Here is a 5,148-nt window from a genome sequence, read left to right as displayed (position 1 = left end):
GGTCCCTGCACTTGGATACACTGGCTGTGAGTGCGCTGCACCGACCCGGGGGTCCCTGCACTTGGATACACTGGCTGTGAGTGCGCTGCACCGACGCGGATTCCCTGCACTTGGATACACTGGCTGTGAGTGCTCTGCACCAAGCTGCACTGACCTGGGGGTCCCTGCACCAGCTATGAGTTCATGCTGTGCCCCGGGCTGCACCACTGCATGAGTCCCTGCCCGGGCTGCACGGGCTGTGAGCGGGTGCTGTGCAGCAGGATGCACCCCCTGAGCTAGGGGCACTGACCCACGACTCCCTGCACTAGGGTCCCCAACTGTGAGTCCCCTGCTCCAGGGTGCATCAACCCCGTCCTGCAGTGACCCAGGGCTCCCTATACAAGGTGCCCCTCCTGGGCAGGGGATGCCCCAGTGAACGCCCCTCAGCTCCACACCATGAATGTTGGAACAGTTGGGCTCGATGATCTGGAAGGTCTTTTCCAACCATTGTGATTCCATGACTGTGAATGCTGGATCTGGAGACAGGGTTCCTATTTCCAGGAGGAAATCCTGTGCTTCGGAAACAGGTTGCAAAAAGAGATGGGAAATATGGGGAATGTGAGAGTGCCCTGACTGAAAATTAGGAGGGGAGGCAGGTTCCTTTGAATTTCAGTTCTGATGATGCCATTTTGACAGTGTGAAGTAATTATGTTTCCAAATAAAAATGTATTTCCACATGAAAAAATCAAGCTTTCCCATACAGCACCACTGAAGTAAGAGCGTTTCAACCTGGCCAGGAGGCCCTGCCCTCATGGAAACATTGCCAGTATTTCTCAACAAGTTCCTATTTTGACATTTTCCCAAATAACCCCTTGGGAGACAGCCAAGGGGCCTCGGCGCAGCTGGAGGCGTTTTCCCGGGATGAGGTCGGCCGTGTCTCACCTGTGAAGGGCAGCCCTCCTCCCCGGGGCAGTTGTGAAACGGCACTCGGGTAGGAGGGTGGTGACAGCAGGGGCTGTGCTGGGGTTGTGGGGACTCCCCCAGGGACTGGTGGGACCAGTTGTGTCCTCTTGGGTAGGTGCACTGGGTGAGGGTTTGTGAGTCACGCCTGCTTCCTGGCACCCTGTGCGGCTGCTTTAGACACTTATTAAGGGCATCTCAGCACTTATCGCCTTTGATATTGTATTCAGCTGCAAGTCTCCTTCCCAGAATGAGAGTACTTGTTTGCCAGGCTTAGGAGATCCTCTGATGGATAAAGGCTGGTGGGTGCAGGAGCTGCTCTCCACCTCTCCAGGGTTAACCGAAAATCCTGGTGCAGATTTCCACGGCCCAAGGCCTGTGTGCGCAAGCACCGGAGCCCACGTGTGTTGCTGGGATGAATGTGCATGTGCTGGGGCTGCAGCTGTGCACAGAAGCTGATCTGTGTGTCCAGCTGACGTGGTATTTGGCACATAAACTGTGCTTGTGAACACTGGTGCTCGTGGTGACTTCTGCTCTTAGCGGGGCCCTGGGCGGCCCTGCAGCAGCCTCCCCTCTCCCGGGTGCTGCTGGCCCCTGGGCCTCTGTCAGAGCGAAAAAAAAAATTGTTTCTAAAAACTACCAACTTCATAGAAGAGGCGGCACCAGGTGCGGTTACATCCTTCCTGCAGCTCACGGCTTCATCCGTGCAGCTGCCTGCCGGAGCTGTCGGTCCCTGACACCCCAGAGGTATCTTAATTTTGCTTCATTTTATCAATCCCTCCGTTTCTCAAGCCCTTTCTGTGTGGGCTGCGCAGAGTGTGTCCTTGCTGCACAGGTTTCATCTGCCCACCCTCCTTTCCCCCTCAGCAAGAGCCGCTGTGAGCGGCGAGAAGGCCGTGAGCACCGGGGAGGCTCTGCCCGCAGGAGCGGGGCTGCCCTGGCCCCGCAAGCACCCGCTCGGCCCCAGCCTTGGGGCCGCTAACATGGGCTGCTCGGGGGTTTTGGGGTGCTGAGACGTTTAGCTGGCACGGGAGGTGGTTGTCACCACTCCCCCGGGTCCCCAGGGACGTCAGTGGCTGGAGATATCACAAGGGTTTTGCCTGGAAACGTGATCTGGGGAGGGTTTATCTCCTCCGTGGCCGAATTGCCGTAAATGGGGCAACAGCCGGCTTGACGTGGAGTCATTTTGCAGTGGTGTTAATTTAAAGTGTTTGCCGAAGCTGATGGATAAGAGAAGTATTTGCGCAAGCTGCTGAAGTGTCTCGGCCCTCTCTGTTTTCAGCTGGTGAGGACTGGTCGGGGTGCAAGGGAGTCACCAGCATGAGCCTGCAGGACGTGGGTGTCCGTGCACGACCAAGCCCGCTGCAGTGATTGTGCCCTGCAAGCCCACGAGGCTCCTGCTCTTGTCACTCTCTCTGTGCTAACACGGCACTCGGCCCAAGCCCCATGTAGTTTTGGGGTGGGAGACCCAAATTACTGCAATGGCCCTGGGCTCGTTGCACCTCGTGCTGCTCCAGGGGTGTCTGGGGCGCTCGATCCCTGCGTGAGAGGTTAAAATTTATACCCAAAACCATTCTCAGGGTGTGAATTTCACCAGAAGAAAATACAACTTACTGCAGGAAGCAGATTTTTGGGCTCAGTCTTTCTCATGTTTTGTTTTTCCTTCTGCTCTTAAAAAAAAAAATGGGGGGAAAAAAAAAAGATTTTTCTGGAAGGTTTTTGGCCAGCCCATCCTGCAGTGATGCAACCCACTGGCCAAGGAGGCCTCTGCAAGGGGTCAGGCTGGACCCAGCCCAGGCTGGCGGTGGGGAGAGTAGTCCATGGTTGAGCTCTGTGGCCACATCATATCATTTGCAGTCATTTGTTTTTGTAAAGAACATGAAGAAGTGATTAACATTGTCCTTGAGCTTTGCTGGCTCTCTTCAATGCAAATCAAATGCCAGATCTGCGAGGAGGCCCCAGCCTCGTGACTTGGGCTTTGCATGGCGCAAGACAGCAAGATAACAGAGAAAATCATTTGCTCTGGAGAGGATCTTGTGTGTGCTGGAGCCCAGGAGGAGAAGCCAAAAACTTCTTTGGTTGCACGTGGAAGAGTCCCCTGGCTCTCAGGAGTCCCCTGGCTAGAGGTCATACACGCTCCCACTTTTGGTTTCAAGTTGTTCCTGCTTCGGACTGTGTTTTTTCAAACAGAAAAGGATGATGTAGGTTTATTTGTCTTAGTAGTTCTTCAGTCCTTCCTTTATTTTCCAATGGCAAAAGCGGACCCAGTGCTGGGGCACGATTGCCTGCAGCTCCCAGGCAGAGCACGGCCGTGGCCGCCGCAAGGGGCTGTTTATTCCTCACCCTTGAGCCACCAGGGGCTGGTGGCGACCGACGCAGTTGTCACTGTGGGGCCAGGTGGCCCCCAACCCGCTCAGGCGCTCCTGTCTGGCCTTGCTCCTAAATAAGGACGGGGGGTTAAAAATAGAGCCAAGCCCGGGGGTCCGGGTGAGCTGGCATAGGAGTGAGGGGGCTGCAGCTCGGTGCTGGCTCCAACGTTACAAGGGACAGGGGCTCCTGATACGTTTGGTGATGTGGGGTGGCTCCGAGGTCCCATTGCATGATAGAGCAGAGCTGAGCACTGCGTGCTGGTTTGGATGGTGAGGCCCTGGGATCTGCCAGGAGAATCCTGCTCAGAGGGCTCAGCTGCTCCTCAGAGAGGAAGAGTTGAGACCTGCCGCACTCATGTCCCTTGTGGTCAGGCGGCTCAGTCCTTTCCAGCCCACACCTGTTGCTCTCACAACAACTTCTTGGTGGAAGGGGGTCATTAAACACCAAGGTGGTGGGGAGCGGTGGGTAGCAGGGTGTCTCTGGTGTCTCTCTGTCCTTGCAGCAACCGCCGCCCCATGGCGGGACCCTCCGCTGCCCCATGGCGCGGGTGGCATCGCAGCCACTCTCTCAAGCACCCCCCTTTCCTCTCTAGCTGCCACCCGGGGGCTGCACTGGGGCCTTCTGCTGCAGGCACTGAACCCACACTGGCGCCAAGGAGCGTTGGCTGCTCAGCCTGGCTTCGTGTCAGAATATTTCAGAATATTTCAGAATATTTAAGGTTGGAAGGGACCTCTACAGATCATCTAGTCCAACCTTCCTGCTCAAGCAGGCACACCTAGAGCATGTGGCACAGGGTGGCATCCAGGCGGGTTTTGAAGACCTCCAGAGAAGGAGACTCCACAACCTCCCTGTGTCATCAGCAGACTTGCTGAGTTTTGCGCTCTGTCCCTTCATCCAGGTCACTGATCAACAAGATGAACAAGACTGGGCCAGTATTGACCCCCGAGGACACCGCTAGCCACCGGCCTCCAACCAGACTTTGTGCTGCTGAGCTCTGACGTTCAGCCAGTTCTCAGGAGTGTCTGCTCCCCTAATCCACGCTTCCCGAGCTCGCCTCTGACGGAGACATTGGGGACAGTGTTGAATGCCATGCTGAAGTCAAGGTAGACAAGGTAGATAACACCCATTACTCTCATCTACCCCACCAGTCATGCCCTCATGGGAGGCTATGGGGTTGGTTAAGCATGATTTCCCCTTGTCAAATCCTACTGAATACCCTCAAATGCCTTCTTGTCCTTCATGTGTTTGGGAGTAGTCCCCAGGAGGAGCTGCTTTTCCAATGGACTGAGGTGAGGCTGGCTGGCTTTGAGCTCCCTGGCTGCTCCCGCTTGCCCGTTTTGAAGACCCTACGTGCGCTGCAGCCTCGTGCGCGGGACAAGCGTGTGCCGGAGCAGGGATGGGCCCCGGAGCGGCCGGGAGGGCTGGCGCAGAGCCGAGGCCGGGCGTCCCGCTCCGGCCTCCCTTTCCCGGCAGCCCTGCCATGCCGGCAGAGGGCAGGCCCGGCCGTTTGGGAAGACGCCGCTTCCCGTCCGGGCTTCCTGGCCACTCCAGTCCTGAGCTTGGAGGAGGGAAGCGGTGGAGGGGGTGGAAAAAGGGGGAAGGGAAAAATCTCTGAGCAAATGCAAGCGGAGGGGAGGAGAGTCACGGGTGGGCCGGGCGAGGAGCTAGCAGGGTGCATCTAGCAGGGTGCATCTAGCAGGGTGCATCTAGCAGGGTGCATCTAGCAGGGTGCAGCGGCGCCGCTTGCAGCGCAGCCGCGTCCTGGGCCTTGGCTGCGGCGCACGCAGCGAGTGGGCGCCCCGCGGGCCCCGCCGCCGGGCAGCTCCGCGTGGGGCGCAC

Source organism: Nothoprocta perdicaria, unplaced genomic scaffold (assembly GCF_003342845.1).
Source record: "Nothoprocta perdicaria isolate Ctin4 unplaced genomic scaffold, notPer1 scaffold_5, whole genome shotgun sequence".
Lineage (NCBI taxonomy): Eukaryota > Metazoa > Chordata > Aves > Tinamiformes > Tinamidae > Nothoprocta > Nothoprocta perdicaria.
Note: the sequence above shows the minus strand (reverse complement) of the source record.